The sequence below is a fragment of the Mustela nivalis genome (genome assembly GCF_964662115.1).
Source record: "Mustela nivalis genome assembly, chromosome: 2".
NCBI classification, from domain to species: Eukaryota; Metazoa; Chordata; class Mammalia; order Carnivora; family Mustelidae; genus Mustela; species Mustela nivalis.
The window spans coordinates 42,683,754-42,703,054 of record NC_139021.1 but is presented as its reverse complement, the minus strand read 5'-3'; the positions used below and the strand labels follow the sequence as shown (position 1 = coordinate 42,703,054).

Sequence of the window (19,301 nt, the reverse complement as noted above, 5' to 3'; positions counted from 1 at the left end):
GGTTGATAAATCCTGTTGACTTAAAGTTCGGGTTGAGTTTTTGTCCCAAGGAGTCTGCTTGTAGAGGTGCCGATTGCCCAACTGAAGGAGAATCGTGGGTCTGGTTCTTGTCGGAAAGCGTCGTGCGCATGCGCTAAGAATTTGCCGTCTCAACTGGGACCTTCTCCGTGTTCTTCCACCCACGGCAGTGATAATCCCCTCCCCCCAACCATAATCAGATACACCAACTTCCCAAATGAAGGTGTTTCATGGACTGTATGACTCACTGGTCTTGCTGGTCTGCTGCTCGGAAGCTTTCAGAGCCTCAGGTGGCTCTCCGTCCTAGGACAGCTGCCACTGCCCGCCACCGACACCTCATCGACCCCCCTACACAGGCGGCGGAAGTACCGGTGTGCGGAAGCTGCCGCAGTCACGCTCCGGGAGAGCCAGAGAGATGATCCGAGTCATCCCAACAGTCCTCCAGGGCCTCTGTCTCATATGCTGCCTACGATCTGTGAGAAGTAGCCCTCCAGTTTTCCTATAAAACTAACATCAGTGTTTACCTATAAACAGACACAGAAGTCACTGCCGACTGTACTCTGCTTTGTATACAATCCTATTATATAAAGAGCTCAAGCAGCACGTCTGTCTGCCTCGATGTGTGCGTTCTCCTTCTCCAGCTGCCAACCACCTAAATTATTCAGCAAGCCTTGATCATGCCAAGTTTTTAGTCAACAATGGAGATCCTGCCAAAGAGCTAATAATGTTTAAAAAAAAAAAAAAAAAAAAAAAAAAAAGCAATGTTTGTGACAATTAACAGAGCCTGCAGCCTGCAATGCGCGTTGGACTCATTTGTAAAGGAAAATTTAAATGATATGCTTCATTATAAATGGTCCCATGCAGCACATTGCTAATCAACCAAAGCAGCTTCTTCTCTCCCCCCCACCCCCGCCCCCGCCACTGCCCCACCCCCGCCCTTCTTTCCTATCTGATAAACCCAAATGGCAGCCCTGTGTCAAGCCTCTTGGCCACTGCTTGCTGTAGCTATAAACGTGGTGTGGTTATCTATCAGTATTCTAATCAGCTTAGATCAAACTGAGTAATTAGCTCTAACGTGGATGAATAGAGCACCAGCCTCTTATCTTGTCTATTAATAATCACAAGTATAACTTCACAGCCAAATCAAGAGGTATGTTACTGTTCCCCTGAGAGCCTGTTTGGGTAAACCCCCCTGTGACTGCACCAATCTAAGCAGTGCAGATGGGACAGTGAGCCCGTAATGACGGGCTGACAGCTGCCAAACCAAGCAATTCCTCCCCCACTCTTGGCAGAGGGAGAGAGAGAGAAAGAGATTGATTGGGGAAGTGGGGCTGATTCTCCATGCTAAATAACTATTATTTCCCAAATAATGGTTTGAGATAAAGGGAGAGGGAAAGGGAGGAGAGGGGGGCAGAGGACTGTTGCTAGATCTCCAAATTCCAGGCTCAGGGAAGGAGATGAAACAGTACAGCCCAGCTTGGCTCCTGGGAGCAATCGGTGCCTTTTCATTCACAGCACCCCGCAGTCCCCCGCTGAGCCTCCGCACCTAACTCTCTCAGGCCACCAACAGGTCTCATTTATAGAAGTCATCCCTCTGTAAGTTTTCCTTTTGAACAGAAAGGGTCAAAGTAGTTTATAAGAAAGAGCATTTATTTTTAGCTTCTTTTACTTTTAAAAACAAATTCTCATGTTCACTGTGTTATCTCTCTGATCTTGCTTTCATTCCTATATGTTTGAGCGCCTGAGGGGCTCTGTTGGTGAAGCATCTGCCTTTCGCCCAGGTCATGATCCAGGGTTCTGGGATGGAGTGCCGCTTCCCGCTCCTTGCTCCGCGGGGAGCCTGCTTCTCCCTCTCCCTCTGCCTGCCACTCTCCTTGTTGTGGTCTCCCTCTCCCTGTCAAGTAAATAAATAAAATCTTAAAAAAATAATTCATAAAAATCAATTTTTTGAAATCTGTAGGTCTTCTTCCCAGAAAAATAACACTTATATGTAAATTTATACAAAAGTTTGCATAAGACTTCACGGGGCGTGGTGCTGGTGTTCACAGTCTTAAGACCATCTGTGAATTTTTAAGGGGTCTATAGCTTAAGAACATCTGGCTTAAACACAGAAACACACAACAAAAATTTCAAGAATAGAAGATGAGTTCTTAATTGTGGCACGAACTGGATTTCATGAAGCATTGGGTCCACATAGCACTATTAGCTGTTCTGTGGGGTGATGAAAAGAGGGCTTGGACTTCCTACTCTGCCATCTAGTTGGTGCCACTCCTAGTCAGTTGTGTTTCAAATGCCTACGTGCAATATGAGGTTTGGAAGTTGGAAAAATATTTTCTATCTAAACACAATAGTGATGAAATTTCATTGATTGATTCATTCGTTCGTTCGTTCATTCATTCACCTTTATTTTACTGGCCCCTCTTTCACCGCTCCCCGCTTTGGGTTCCTGCTTGAACTGTATGCTGGGAGTACAGTGCTTAAAGGGTGGGTGCTTAGGAACCTCACAGTTCAGCGGAGTTCAGCAACATGTTTAAAGGTGATCACTCTGCTAGTGTCCACCTAGTGTCATGCAGAGGAGAACACAATTAATTAATTCTGCTCAACCATTGGTGAAAAGGAGAAGCAGTAGAAGAGAGAGGTTACCATGTAGGGATTTCCAAAAAAGAGCTAACATTCAAGTTTCCTTTTAAAGGATGAGCAGAAGTTTTCCAGGCAGACCAAGGGCATTCCACGCAGAAGGAGCTTAAAGATAATGCACAAAGATGTGGAGACGTGACACAGCTTGATGTGCTCACAGAACTGTAGGGAGCCTGGTGCTGCCAAAGTGTGTGATGCGGTGCAGAGTGTTGAACAATGACACAATTAGGTAGCAAGGCTTAGATTGCAAAAGATCACGTGTGTTTTGTTATCTCAGTATTCCGTTGAAAATTTGCTAACGAGTTTTAAGCACATGAATGACAAGGCTGAGTTTGTATTGGAAAGATTATTTTAAAACCCCATAGGAAATATTTTAGAGGCTGTGGGGCTTTAAAGAGGCTATTGTTCCAGGTTATTCCCAGACAAGTCTCTTTATTCTAATAAATCTAAAATAAGGTATAAATCCTATGGACTCTACAGTCATGTTTGTTAGGTATAAGGGCGTAGTGTAAGGAACCATTGATTGTATTTGGCAAAATGAAGGTGGTTAAGGGCATTAACAGTTCAGTCGCTTGGGGTATGGGGGAGAAAAACCTAACTTAAGTGGGTGGAGGAGAGAAAAGGAGTGAGCAAGTAAATACAGATGGGAAAAATGATTGCGTTCTAACGATGGAGAGATAGATGAACAGAAAAGGAAAGGTGGTGATGCAGGAAAATATTCTCTTTGTCGGAGCACAGACCTTGCATATAAGGGGAGCACATCCAGAATCTGGAGAGAGAAAAATAAAGCATGACAAGAAGGTCATCTAAAAACAACAAGTGACTCTTTGTTCCCCAGTGCCTGGCTAACCCTTCAAACTCTCCTGGTCTCCCCTCTCTACTGCTGGGGCCACCCTCAGATCAGACTAGGAGAACTGCCATCAGCTGCTGAAATTATACTAGCTCTGAAAACTTAAAGGCATGGTCCCACTCACTACCAGAAACATGTTATGGAAAAACCCAAAGCGAACCTGAATTTCTACCTCTATAGATGACTTGACCTTTTAGTGAAGATCCTTAAGGGGCTCTCTCTTTATATTTGAAATCCAGTAGCTTTATCAGACAATGACCATTTGTATCACCTTTCCCTGCCCCGTCTGGAGTATAGTTTGCCTTTTCTGTCTGAAAATTCAAACCCTTTTTTTCTGGAATATTTTCTTGTTTTAAATTTTTGACATGTCTTTTTCTATTTCATTTGTTCAGATTTTATTTTTTAGGAATTATTTATATATTGAATTCCTTTTGTCATATTTCATTTCTATTATTATTATCTCTAATCATTTTAAAATCCAAGTTCATTTCTACTTACTTCAATTTTCTCATTTCTGATATCTGTGTATCTAACTGTACCATCATCAGTGTTTGCTTTCTCTTGAGTTGCTTATCATGTGTGCATTGGTTCTAGTTTCTTGTTCTATTTCTTATCTTAACCTTTGTTGTATTGTTTATATATCCTTAAGTTATTGTTTTATCCTATCTTTCTTAAGTTCTACTGAGTTCATGGCAGTATATTTAGTTATGGTTTTGATCTGTTCAATGGTATATACATATATTTTTTTTCTGACTGTTCTTTGTCATTTGTTTATCCTTTTACTTGTAGTATTCTTATATAGATACTGTTCTGATAATTTTAGATAGTCTCTTTTGAATTGCAAGAATTCTACCTGAACCTTTTATTTATAGGAGCATGATGAAGGGGCTGGACTTTGGGGTGTTCTGAGCTAATGTTCTTGGCTTGTGCTGAAGATTCTGATGTATATGTGTGTGTGTGTCTGTGTGTTGGGGTTAGGGGCTGTCTTATACTTTATTCCCAGCCAACAAAAACACGTAACTCCAGGGCTGTTTGTACTTTGGAATCATAATCTTCTAGAAAACTCATGTATAGAGTGCTTCCTAAGAAAATAGGCTGACCATGCATTTCCTCATTCTGTACACCTAGCTACTTTTCAATACCAGCAGAATGTTAACAAGTTAATGGTTGCAATCCATTCAGACTATATGGCTGGTCCAATAAACACTTTTACTTCCTTGGGTTCATCTTCAGAGTGCATTGACTCTTTTGGAGAACTGGGTTCTCCTTTTCTTCATTTGAAATCAGAGATTCCCACGGTGTTTCTATACCTCTACTTAAGCTTTACCTTTGTCACTTACTGTATTTGGGGACAACACATAACACTTAATTTTGAGGTCTTTCTGTTCCCACTCCAGAGAACCTTAATCTTACAGAAATAAAAATCTCTTTGTACATGCATATTTAAAAAAAAACGTCTAATTGTTTAGGAGGATTTCCATGAGGAGAAGATAGCATTGTATTTACTCCCACGTCGTCAAGCCAGAAGTCAGAAATCCTTTCCTAGTATTTGTTCACTGTAGGAGACATTTATACTTGAATTGGAATCTCAGAGTTTTCCCAGTATCATGGAAAACAGAGGGAGGAAGACATTTGGGGCAGGGACTCTTTTAATCTTTTTAGCTTGACATCTGGCAGACAGTTGCCATTATATTTCTTCATCCATTTGCTGTACCGTATTGTTCAGAATGTGAGGGAATTGTTGCTTCAAATGACCAGATTATGGGACACTCAGAATTCAAGTGGGCCTCATGAACAAATGAGAGCAGAGACTCAATGCCATCAAGCTTTCATTTGCTTCACCTCTCATCCTTGTTCCTTTATGTGTCAGTTTCAATTTCCCAGACCCGCCAAAACCACTAAAGGGATTCAGTGGTTGGTACTCCAAACTTGCATCTTTATGATGTCTTGAACAACAACAAAAAACTATTTTTTTCTGTCAAAACAAGTGTAAAAACTCCCCTGGGGAACCATCAAGCTGAATGGATGCTGGTTCCCAGGTCTTAGAGCTCTGACTATGACCAGACTTTGCCTTATCATGTGTCCAACCTACATTCCAGAATGGCACCTTCTATTAGTGGAAGAAGGTAGTGGGGAGGAAGGGCTGAGAAGGCCATAGACCATAACCACTGCACCAATCTAATTATGGTTGTAAGGTGCTGCTGAGTTGTTGTATTTTTTTTTTTTTAAATGAAGATTTTCCAAGAACCATGTTGTATTACTTATAAAATTTCATACCCAAGTTTCCTCTGCATACCTACACGAATACTTGCAGGAGCATACGTTACCATTATCTTACATAAATGTGACAAAGCTACTTTTCTTTGAGCTGATAGAAAAGGCATAAACGCATAAATATGCATTCATTTGATGACTACTTTATTTCTTTTAAAACCACTTAGGGTTGTTCCTGGCTGGACCGATCGTTCATTAATAGAGACAAATGCTGAAAGGGCCCCTCCAAAAGCATTGCTTGGTCTCTAGAAACTTAGAAAAGTCCTTTATTAAATACATACACTTTAGTTTATCTCAGTAGATAAGAAGTGAGGAGGAGTAAAATGATTATATCACGGCAAGGGTGGGGTGGAGGGAGAAACTAATGCAAAAACCCACCCTGTTTAATTGTCCAAGGTGGTTTCATTTCACTGAGAGATCAGAGTGTGTCTTTATTTTTTATGTTATAAAAGCAAAAGGTGACCCATGAAATTTATAAAACATTTTCTCTTTTTAAAATCTTTTAAAATACATTTCCAAAGTATTGATGCTTATATGCAATACTCTAATTTCAAAGTGTGTGACAAATCAGCTGCTAAAAGAAGGCAAGATAATTGCTAGCTCTCAAAAAAAAAAAGAAAAAGAAATATTTGAATTTTATTTTATTTTATATCACTCCTTTGAATAGCAATGTAACTTCTTCCCAATCAGTCATGAAGTAGTTTCATTTTATTTATCAGGATAATGGAAGTCTCAAAATTTCTTCTTTCAGGGAAAAGCAGCTGGAAAGAAGTAAAGTGAGCAATGTTTTCTTGTTCTTTTGTGAATTTTATAGAGATAGTAACTTGGCACAGGCCCATGTTTCCAACATCTTACCCCTAAGGAGCTAGTTAGTGTAAAAAAAGAGAAAAAGAAAAAGAAAAAAAACCCACTTGGGCAAATGCAAGCACCAATTCCCTCTCTCAAAAACAAGGGAAGGGGAAAATAATCCATTTTTTATGGTATATTACCTACAAGTGCAGACATGACTTTGGTAATCATGCTTTTGTTGCACACAGACTGTAAAATATTTATGGAGACAATGTGATTTGGGTCAAGACATTAAATAAAGTAAAAGTTGCTTTATTCAATATGTGATGAACAGTATCCATATTAAAAACCATTGGGAAAAGTGTTCAAATGAAAAAATATGCTTAAAACAAATTCATCTGTTCAATGTTCATAAATGTTTTAAGAAATGCAGACAAACAAGTCTTGAAATCTATATTTACTGTACACAGTTGAGAAACTAATAGTATTTATTTAATCCAGAGGGGGAAGTGACTCAAAATTTGGCTTTTAATGATCAACAGGAAATACTTTTCTTAAGAAATTACCGAAGTGTTTGTTGTCAACCAAGCTACAATAGGGTTATCACTCTTATCCTGGCAAATTGCTAATGTTATTAGACTAGCATTGACTTACAAAAGAAAGGTTTCTTCCAGAACTGCAGAAAATCTAAAGTCCTGACTAAAAATACTGTCTAGAAAGAAGGAATGTGTGTGTGAGGAATGCAAAGCTCAGTGTTTACTTGAGATTTGGGTATTGCTCAACGGCTATTATGCAGCAAATTAAGTAATATATTCACTTAGGGATACTATCTAGAACAGATTAGGGTCAAACTGTGGGGTCTTGTTCTGCTGGGTCATTCTCTATGTGTGTTCAGGATGAAAAAGAAAGCAGCTTGATAATTGAAAGAGAGAAGTAAAACGTAGCTATCCAGCTTAACTGCCTATGAAATCTGCCCTCTGGAGCCTGTGCTCTGGTTTAGCCAGTGAATTGAAGGTCAAGTTGATTGTGACAGTTTCACTCATTCACTCATTCTATGTTTTCTAATTATTTGTGAATTCCTTCCTAGAGAAAAAATAGTTATCCATTTCCATCACAGCAAACTTCACATAGGTGCGAATCCAAATTCAGCTTTAAGCATTATGCAAATTACTGCATGCTTTACTTTCTTGCTTGGGTAAATAAATAAAAGATGTGGAAAAGCCTAGATGACTTGGTTCTGGGAAGCTTGAGTCAAACTTTGAGAAATCATATCAATAATAGCCAACATTATTAATAGCCAACATTTATTAATAACATACCTGTCTGACATTGTTCTAAGTGTTTTTTAAGTTAACAAAGTGGTTCAAAAATTTTTTGTCTTGAGTGAATCATAAAATTTATTATGATGTAAGATAACAAAGAAATCACCCATTGTTGGAATACTATGCAGCCATCAAAAAAACCACAAAATCTTGCCATTTGCAACAACATGGATGGAACTAGAGGGTATTATGCTAAGCAAAATAAGTCAATTAGAGAAAGACAATTATCATATGGTCTCTCTGATATGAGGAATTTGAGAGGTGGGGTGGGGTGGCCGTGGGAGCTAGGGAGGGAAAAATGAGGCAAGATGAGACTGGGGAGGAAGATAAGTCATAAAAGACTCTTAATCTCAGGAAACAAACTGAGGGTTGTTGGGGCCTGGGGGGTAGGGATAGGGTGGCTGGGTGATGGACATTGAGAAGGGTATATGCTATGGTGAGTGCTGTGAAATGTGTAAGCCTGATGATTCACAGACCTGTACCTCTGGGGCAAATAATACATTATATGTTAATTAAAAAAAAGAAACTGTCCATTGTTTAATCTACTTCTTATGTGTACCAACCTTTGTGAGACATTACCAACTAATCCATAGGTATGATGTTTCTCTGCGAGAGGGTTTCATGGAAGAATAAGAAGAAAAGAGGTTCAAAGAATCTATGCAAAAATAAGTAAAATTACTGATACTCAAAGGAAATCTAAATATTAAGTTCTAGCAACTGTCCCTTAGCACTCTAGATGACAAGACAGGCAAACTGAACACCATAAGTATCTGAGGTTGAAAAGTGAGGAGTGAAGACACAGAAAATTTTTATATTCTGCTTAAAAAAGATTTCCTGCACCAAATCCTCCATGTGCCTATGGTTCTCCTAGAAGAATTAGAACAAAGATAACAAAAGGTAAACTAATATCTTTAATTTTCCTTTTTGGCAATTTTTTTTTTCCCCCTATTCCAGAGTGTGGCAAACTAGGTTCACAAAGCAAATCCAGCCTGAGGCCAACTTTTATATAGCCTATAACTAGATGTGGTTTAAATTTTTTTTTTTTAAAGATTTTATTCATTTGACAGACAGAGATCACAAGTAGGCAGAGAGAAAGAAAGAGAGGAAGAAGCAGTCTCTCCACTGAGCAGAGAGCCCGATGTGAGTCTCGATCCCAGGACCCTGAGATCACAACCTGAGCCGAAGGCAAAGGTTTAACCCACTGAGCCACCCAGGCACTCCTAATTATTATTTTTTTTAATTTAAAAAATGATTGGAAAAATTAAAGAAAAATAATATTTGATTACATGTAAAATTAAAGAAAGTTCAAGATCCATTATTCATAAATAAAGCTTTATAGGAACACAGCCATGCTTGCTCATTTATATATTGTCTATGGTGCTTTGTTCTAGAACAGCAGAGGTAAGCAGCAGCAAAAGATACTGTCAGGCTTGCAAAGCCTAAAATATTTTCCTCTCTGGCCCTCTAAGAAAACATTGGCCAACCTCCGGTCTTAATCCCATCAAGTGATAGTTTCTTTCCTCACTTGTACTAAATCAAACTAGTTGTTTGGGATTCATCCTCAATGGGACACATTTGGTTGTCAAGAACAGTCAAGTGTTGGCTATTTCACTCCACTTGTAAACTCATCAGTTTGCCCAACACGTTTCATTAATGCAGATAGAAGCCATGAAACGCCTGGGTCAGGAGAAAAAGACAGTTTATTCCTCACAACTTTAGCAGTAACCAGAATCTCAGTGTTTCTGAGCTGGTTCTCCAAGCCCCCAAGGATCAGGTAAGATCCGTCTGCACAGTAAGTTGGTAGCGTTGCTGGGAAAGAACTCTGAGCTTAAGAACCAGAATTTTTTACATCATTGGTGGTAAGCATGCCTGAAGTTTACTTCAGAGTAGGATGGTATTTCTGTCTTCCTAGGCTGTTCATGCAACAGCCTTCCTTGAAAACAAAAGAACAAAGGGAAGTCAGTGCTTTACTTGCCAGAGATGGAGAAATACAAAAGTTCCGCTGCATCATGTCTGATGCGCATTCTTTCCATTACCTTTAGAGACCAAGTAAACATTACAAAACTGCTTAAGAAAATATCTAAAAAATTAGAATTGTACTTGACAAATTCCAACCATGAAAATACTTCTAATTTTTTTCTAATTAAGTATTAGCCAATGTATAGTACATCCTTAGTTTCAGATGTAGGGCTCAATAATTTTTTCTATAGATGTTTATTACCGAAATGGTAGGGAAAGAAAAATGGGAAATGGATGTTTTTGTCAGTATAATTTGGGAATACCCATTCAGGATAATGTTGCTCATAATCAAATGCCTCACTATTTCTAATAGGTATTGAGCTTTACAGTTTACATTATAGTGAAATTGTTTATCCTCCCTGTGGTTTTGTTTTCAGATGGAATTTTATTGTTAGAATTTAGCAGTGTCCCCCAAAATGCAGATTACTCCTACTATGGTATTTCCCTGTGGCTATTAGAATCCTCATAGAAATGTTTTAGTCCCTTACCTCCAAAGTAGAAATTCATTGTTAGCTCATTGTTAAACAGGGTGTGAGGGAACTACACTATAGCTCCAGACTGGAATCCAGGCACAGAGGAGTGAGGCTGGCAAGGTGACTGCATCAGAATCAGAAAATTACAGGAGAAGTGTCTTTCAAAAGTACAAATGCAGCCCATCACAAACACCAGTTTCTGTCTTAGAAGGAAAACAATCTTAAACCCAGACAGGTAAATGATATTAAGGGTTTGACAAATAAAATAACTCTGGAGATTCAAGTCCACTTAAAGGAAGTAATTATTATTTCCTAAATATGTTGAAAAATAATTTAATAACTTATAATATAATAGAAAGTGACTTTGCTAAACATGTTATCTTTTTATTGCCTAAGGAGCAGTCCTTTCTGGATGAACCAGTCAATACATTTTATGTGCCTTTCTATTGGGCTGTCTTAAGACTCTGAAAGACTGACTACCTTAGGATTCGCTTTTCTTGAACAGAAGCCATCAGGGTAGAACCCCAAACTTTTTGTATATATTTTCTTCTTTGTCTTCTTTTTTAAAAAACATTTTCTTTTATGGTTAATTATTATTAAAAGTTAATAAAATAATTTTCAAGACAACTTAGCTCCAATTATGAATATTATGCCTCCAAAACTGTTCTTTCAAAATGGTGGTTTTATTTTATTTTTACTGCAGGTTTTAAAAAAAAATGTTAAGAACTAAAACTGCCTGAAGTCATGTAATTGGTGATGCAAATGTATTTTCTTTCTTATCACTCTTACTGGGTGGAAGGCAAGTTTTGAGATGCTTTAAATCACAAAGCATTCAAGATATGCTGAATTAAATTTTGGATCACCTTGGTGACAGTGTTCTGAAAGGAATTTTGTATCATTAGTTCTAAGAAATGTAGTGGTAGGAATGGCTTCTGATCAATTCTTTCAACAGCGACAGGTGAGGGATAGAAGTGAGAAGTTTGGGACATCATAGAATGTATTTGGGGATTTTTTTTTTTTAATCTTGAAATTGAAGAATGTCATTTATACATAGCATCTTGTATTTTGTGGTAATGAGAATTTGTGGGAGTATTTTCCAGTTAGGTGCATTGACCTCCTTTTAACCCCAGCACTCCTGCTCCATCTGGCTTGCAGAGAGCAGAAGCTATTCTACCTGAAGCATTGGAAACTCCTTCACCTATGTTACCCTGGAGGGATGTCATCTTGACGGTAATGGTGATAGGGAGAGGGTCTCTGCAATGTTATGGGATCAGAATTGTTTGGTTTGGTACACACTTGGGCTTGGGTGTTGAGTACTACCCATTATTTTCACCCAGAAGATATTACACTGGTAGAATGTGATATATGGGAGTTTAACCATTCCAAATAGATCCCATTCTAGTCTTAAAAATTGTGCTATTAACTGAAGTTTAAAAAGTACTTATAGGGCACCTGGGTGGCTGAGTTGGTTAAGAGTCTGCCTTTAGCTCAGGTAATGATCCCAGGGTCCTGGGATGGAGCGCTGCATTGGGTTTCCTGATCAGTGGAGAGCTTGTTTCTCCTTCTCCCTCTGCTGCTCCCCCTGCTTGTGCACACATGTTCTCTCTATCAAATAAGTCAGTCAAATCTTTAAAATAAATACAGATAATAAATAAATAAATAAATAAATGACTTACAGTCTCTCAATTTTCAGCTTCCCATAGAGAGCCCTAAGATAAAAAATGATTTTAAAATATTTGGAGTTTACAGAGATAAAGACATTTTTCTTATTAAAAAATGAGTTGGTGGATTTCCCTTTCATTCCCAGTTAAATTTTCAAAAGAAGTCAAGCTACCTTCCAAGACGCAGCTAAAACTGTATAATTATCTTCGTAATATTCCATGGCCAGAGATTCAACATAGAGATGTTTGAGAATTGAGACAAGAAAGAGAAAATGAAATAGTAAGCGAGTATCTTAAAGATCTATTCTCCTTATAACTCTTGATTTCTTCTGATTTCATATTGCTGAATTTATTTCCATAAAGTTGAACTGAATTTTAAACTATTATATTTTTAACTATTTATTCCTACTGTGTGGTTAGTTTCTGCAATATAAAGATTAATCAGAACTAGATCTTGCCATAGGGGACCTGGGTGGCTCAGTTGGCTAAGCATCTGACTCTTGATTTCAGTTGAGGTCATTATCTCAGGGTCATGACATCGAGGCCCCCACAGAGCTCCATGCTGGATGTAGAGCCTGCTTAAAATTCTCTTTCTTCCTTTCTCTCTGCCCCTCTTCTTACCCCACTCCCCAAAGTAGAGCTCCATGCTGGATGTGGAGCCTGCTATAATTCTCTTTCTTCCTTTCTCTCTGCCCCTCTTCCCACCCCACTCCCCAAAGTATAATACAATCTTCCCCTCAAAATTGATCATCCTCTGGTCCTCCAAATTTGTTAATGGTGCAGCTGCCCTAGGATTCATCTCAGTCCTTCTCTATCACACTCACATCTAATCAATCATGGAACTCATTCACCCTAGCTCCTAAACTAGAGAGAGCATGCACATGCTCTCTCTTGCTCTCTCTCTCTTTCAAAATCAGAAGAAAAAGAAGAAGAAGGAGAAGGAGAAAAAGAAATGGTACTTGCCATTGATGGGCTTATAGACGAGGAGAGTAGACAAATACACATAAGAATAATTGCAATATATTTGTGTGTTAGCAGATGAAGTCTCCTTTCTATATTTTTAATATCATAGTAGACAGTCAAAAACAGTTGTTGAGGGACTGTTTAGTAACATGCTAAGAATGTTGCCTAATTTAGCATGGGGGAGGAAGTGCAGCCAAATCTTCATAGAGGAGGTGCTGATTTGAAGCCATTCTTTTTTATTTTTATTTTTTTAAAGATTTTATTTGTTTATTTGAGAGAGAGACTGAGTGAGAGAGAGCACAAGCTGGGGAGAGGGGCAGTGGGAGAGGGAGAAGCAGATTCTAGGTATAATCATCTCCAGAAATATATATAGTGTGAAATTAAAGCCAAAAACAGAATTTTGGGGAGCATGGACATTTAAGTACAGGAAGAAACCTTAGTAAAGGTAACTAAAAAGGAGACACCAGAGAGCTAGATGAAAAATTAACCACAAAAACTCAGATAAAACCATCAATTAGAATCAACAAAGAAATTTTTATATACAACAGTATTTTTAAAGATTTTATTTATCTATTTGACAGATAGAGATCAGATCACAAGTAGGCAGAAAGGCAGGCAGAAAGAGCAGGGAGGCAGGCTCCCTGCTGAGCAGAGCGCCACATGTGGGTGGGGCTTGAGCCCAGGACCCTGGGATCATGACCTGAGCTGAAGGCAGAGGCTTCAACCCACTGAGCTACCCAGGCGCCCCTACGACAGTATTTTTAAATCCCTATTAAGTAGTTGAGACTCTAAGAGCTTGAATAATTAAATTTTATTCTATGGAACTGAACTTGTGTATTTTGATATTATCCAAGTGACTTGTTCTTCCCAAGACTGTGAATAGTAGGTATCATTATCCCCTAAGAAACATAAAGAGCAGGTTTATCAGGGTATGAATGCATTGTTAAATGTATCAAAAACAAACAAACAAACGAACTCCAGATAAATAAAGAAATAGGCACAAGAAATAATAGGTTCTGCCATCTTGTTCCTTATATATCATTTGTTTGGCTGCTCGAGAGTAGACATGGAGTCACTCCATGGTTATATAGGTAGGATTTTACAATGGCAGTGAACTTCCAGTACTATTTCCTTAGGATCACTACCCAGAAGTAAAATTGAATGGTAAAAGAATTACGTATTTTTAATACACTTGATATCTATATTTGGGAAGCTTCCAAGAAGATTATATTCGTCCTATTCTTATGTCAGTGGTATATGGAAGTGTCTATTCTTGAATTGTTGTAACAACGATTTTCATGTTTTAAAAGTATAAATAATTATATACAATGTTTTGCATAATATTTTACTCAGCATTTCTAGTGAGGTAGAACTTTTATATATATATGCTTTTGTTTGCCTGTATTTCTTTTCTTATGAGTACAATTGCTTGTACCTTTTCTTCTCGGATTTTCTCTTGGGTTTCCATCGTTTTTCTTATTGATTTTTAAAAACTTTTATAAATATGTAATATATGTGGTGAATATCCATATATATTCTCTCTATATATGAACATCACCTATTTGTCTAATAATAGGGAATATTAAAAATAATATGGTATAAATATTCAAACATTTAAACAAAATATGTTTAGTTCACAGATTTCCAGATATTGAGCTAGATATTGGGAATATAATGGTGAATAAAACAGACACAGACCCTGTTCTCATTGATTTGATTACCAAGAAAGGTAGATAGATAAGAAACAAATAAGCAATTAAAAGAAGTGATGATAGGGCACCTGGGTTGCTCACTTGGTTAAGTGTCTGCCCTTGGCTCAGGTCATGATCCCAGGGTCCTGGCACTGAGGCCCATGTCGGGCTCTCTGCTCAGTGGGAACCTGCTTCTCCCTCTCCCTGCTGCTCCCCCTGCTTGCATTCTCTCTCTGTCAAATAAATAAATAAAATATATATATATATATATATATATATATATATATATATTTTAAAGTGATTGTAATTGTAATGAGTGCTAAGAGAGAAATAATGAAGTATGTGAAGATGAGAATAACTGGGGGGTTGAGGGACCCTTCTATAGATAGTATGGTCAAGAAAGCTTTTTTGAGTAAAGCATATTTAAAATCAGAGCTGTAGGATGAGCAGTAACATACAAAGAACATTCCAGGTTGAAAGAATACCCTGTTCATAAGTTCTAAAGTGGAAAAGAGAGGCTTAAAAATGGTCAGTGTGACTTGAGTGTGTTACATGAGGGGGAAGAGCCAAGAAGTAAGTCTGCACAAGGCAACAGTTACATATTCAGGGTTTATAGGCCTTGCTGAGTTAATTGAATTTTATTCCAAAACAGTGAGGAAGCCATCAAAATGTTTTACACAGGAAAATAACATGATTTGATTTCCATTTTAAGAAGATCGCATTTGATAGGTAGAAAATTCTAGAAGGGTCAAGAATCAATTTCACATGCGCATGCCTGTGCATGTGTGTGTATCTCTCTATCACAGAATGTTATGTTCGTTTACTACCACTGCATAGCCAGCTACCCCAAAATCTGTTTGCTTAAAATAACCACCATCTCTCAAGGTTTGTGAAGAGGTCTGCTGGGAAATTCTGTTGAGTTGGGTCTGTTCGTTTCAAGTTTGCTATAGTCTAGGGGCTTAAGCCAGTGACGGCCGAGCCCAGAGTCAGTGAGTGAAGGTGAAACAGAAGAGCACAAATCCTGGATGCCACAAAAAATTGGGGCCATATATTCAATTTGCCACACATAGCTTTAAATGAAAAGGTACATTAATAAAGCAATATGTATGAAGTGATATTTTAAAAGGAACTTTAAAAAAACTACTGGAACGATACGTATCAATATGTTTACTGTGATTATCTTTCGGTGGTGGGATGTATGGTGGTTTGAGTACTTTACTTTTATTTTTCTGACAAATTTTCTGCATCAACTTTGTATTAATTTTGTAATAAAATGCTACTTTGAAATTCTAAAAAAATTGTTTTATCATAACAAGTGCAAATTCAGGAATAAAAAGGATAAAAAAGAGAGCAGTTGAGTTCATTTCTCACGTTGGTCTCAGAGGTCAGCTTTATCCAGATCACACCCAAATTTCTTTATCTGTCAAATAGAGCTACCCAAGTTTAGGTATTGCTTTATTATGTTAGCTTCTTATGTCTTGCAGGTGGCCCTACAAAAATCTGTTCAACCAATACCTTCCCTGTGTAGCAAAAGAAGCCCCCCAACCTGCAAACCATCTTCTATTTTGCTGTCTCCTTCTGGCAGAGCCACGGGGTTTGCTGCTTTCATATTTCAGTGTAATAAAATGACTCTTGAATGGATACAATTTTTCACTGTCTGCAAATCAATTTGTCCATTATTTTTTTCTAGAGACCTCCCCCTCCCTGGCCTTGTGCCCCATCCACTAGTATCCAGAAGTGGGCAGTATTCATTAGAGGGGAGACTGGTACAGAAAAGTATGGTCAGTGGGGCGAGAAGGTCTGTGTTTAAACTATTTGATCATGTAGACAACTAAAATTTTTATCTCTGGAATCTCAGTATTTTTATTTGGAAAAAGGGGATAAAGGAATAATAAAACACCATCTACCTATGTCTATCCAAAGGAACAAACGTGATCCCATATGTAAAAATTCTTTTAAGTTAATGCTTTCAATATCCTTAGTCTCTGTTGGTACCACCTAGAATTCAACATTCATCATTTTGTTGTCTTCTTTTAAAAGTCAAACAACGGTGAGAGGAGTAAGATCTTATGATGAATGTTATATACTATGTAATACATATACATAATAATTAAGTCCTTGCTATCAGAGAAGGAAAAATGTGCCATAACACGCTGAATTCAAAAGCTGAGAAGTCAGTGAAGCCAGATTTTTCTGCTCTAAAGTTTGCTGGAGGCTGGGGCGCCTGGGTGGCTCAGTGGGTTAAAGTTTGCTGGAGGCTGACTTTCACTTTCTGGATCAGAACTTGGGGTGTTGGTTAGGAGTACATTCAATAGAGAAGGTCAATGAATTTTACACAGTTTTTGAGAAATATGCTCTTGTTCAAGGCTCTCCAGCCTTAGAGTTACAAGATGATGTCAATGTCAATGTGTTTATCAACAAATGAGTAATGTTCAGAAGTGACAATTAGATTCCGATGAGAGCGTACAATGCATTTTGAAGCTTGATCAACACAAACAGAAATGGTATGAGGTAAACGCTGCACTATTAAATATATTTGAAGGCAGTTCAGTCAAACAAGTACACTTTTTATTTTGACCTTGTTGTGGTATAAAGGAAACCAGGAGCCCTGCTATTCCCCATCAGCTCAGAAGAAATGATTGATTTCTTTTCAGTTGAAATGAAAGCTTGTTTTAATTATTTTGAAAATTGTCCAGACAATCATAACTTTCAAGCTATCAGAGAAAGCAGAACTGTGACAAGAAAAATAATACTTAATTCAGGTGTTCTATTGTAGGTAATAAGCGTGTATACTTTGTTTTCATGGGGTAGAAGTCAGAACAGAAGTAATATCGATGATGAAACACATGAACTCCTAATCTAATCCCAGATGAAAACTTCTCAGTGAGGTTGCCGGGAAGCAGACCTTCAGCAGCAATGAAATGCCCACGTGAGAGGTTCACCGTGGAAGACCTGCCCGGAATGAATGTAGCAGGAGCACATGGTCCCTTGTTGCTAGTTACAGGCTCATGTTTCTTTTTGGCCCTGTAATTTACTAGCTTTGTGGCTAGGTCAAGTATTTATTCTCTGAAAAACTTCATTTCCTCTTCTGCAAAAATCTATTTAGGGCATTACAAACATACAGCGTGCTTACGTCCCAGGCTTTTGATACACATTATTTGCTCTGATTCTCACAATAGTCGGAGGAGTACTGAAGCTGAGGCAGAATAGAAAATAAACTTGCCTGAGATCACAGAGCTGACAGGTGGCTAAATTGGGTCAATCTTAATCTAAATGCTATAGCACTCTACTACATCGCTCTGCCCATCTAGACATGGCATAAAATAAATACTTCTCAAATGTTAAATCTCTCTTTGCTCCCTCTAACAAAGTACACTGCTACTGAGGTGATTTTCTCAACAGGATTCTCTGAGGAGAAAATCTGAGAGGGTGAGGAAAGAACTTGGCCGGAGTCTCTGTGGGCTTCCTTCCAGAATAAACAATGAGAGGATGGTGGTCAGAGAAGTGACCAGATACTCTAAATATCTCAGAGTGGCCTCCCAGGGCCCGCCGGTGGGTGAAAAAACAACAACAACAACAACAACAAAAAAAAAAACAAAACAAAAATCTGTAGAGATGGTAAGGCTTGAGAGAAGAGGTGAAAGAAGTGAAGGGGCAAAGAAAGAGACAACATGAAAAGTATGAGGATGGAGAGGGAGAGTCAGGGATAAAAGAAGGTTTTTAGCAGAAACTGAGTTTAAAACTCTGAGGGGAACAGAGCAGAGTCTGAGGAGAAAATCTAAGAAACTTTCTGTGTGCAAAACTGTAAAACCTTTACAATTCCAGTTAAGGAAACTCAAAACAAAAATCTGCCTTCTTGGGGCACCTGAGTGGCTCATAGGGTTAAGCTGCTGCCTTCTGCTCAGGTCATGATCTCAGGGTTCTGGGATCGAGTCCCGCATCGGGGTCTCTGCTCAGCAGGGAGCCTGCTTCCCCCTCTCTCTCTGCCTGCCTCTATGCCTACTTGTGATCTCTCTCTGTCAAATAAATAAATAAAATCTTAAAAAAAAAATCTGCCTTCTTGTCAGAGGATATGGATTTGAATTGCTGGGTGGTGGTAGTGGTGTTGAGTGAGCTTTTGTACAGACACTATTTATGGAGACGCTATTTATGCCAACTTCCTGCTTCACAAGGGAGAGGGGGCCGCACATGGTCAAGACCGCAGTCTGCCTTACCTGAAGAGATAAAACCCTGACTGCGAGGTGGTGGAAGAGCAGTGAAGAGAAAGGCCGAGTTCAAATCCTGGACTTAATTGCCAGAGCTAAGTAATACAGCCCTTCGTAAATGGGGGTTGTGATATCTGTCTCAAAGAGATGGGAGGCTCCGGTGAGGTGACAGTGTTCTACACACAGGAATGGCTCCATGAATATCAGTTCTGATGACTATGTGGCACCTAAATTTGTTAGCTTTCAAGCAGTTCTATGGTGGGCAAGGACCATCTTACTTAATGGTACAGTTGGATTTCCCTCTGTCTCACAAATTAGTGGCTTTCTATAAATTACCAGGTGTTCTATGTGTCTCTCTTATATGAGGCTTGGAGAGGCAGGAAGTGGAGTATGTTCTGA

The 19,301-nt window shown here is 38.5% G+C and overlaps 1 long non-coding RNA gene across 1 annotated transcript in view; it reads left to right on the top strand.

The window, feature by feature from the left end:
* LOC309859000 overlaps positions 1-16,283 on the top strand; it is a 58,993-nt gene extending 42,710 nt beyond the window's left edge. The window contains exon 4 of the long non-coding RNA XR_014308482.1: positions 16,182-16,283. This is a non-coding gene — a long non-coding RNA (uncharacterized lncRNA). The remainder of the gene's footprint in view (positions 1-16,181) is intronic.
* The last annotated feature ends 3,018 nt before the right edge of the window (positions 16,284-19,301 follow it).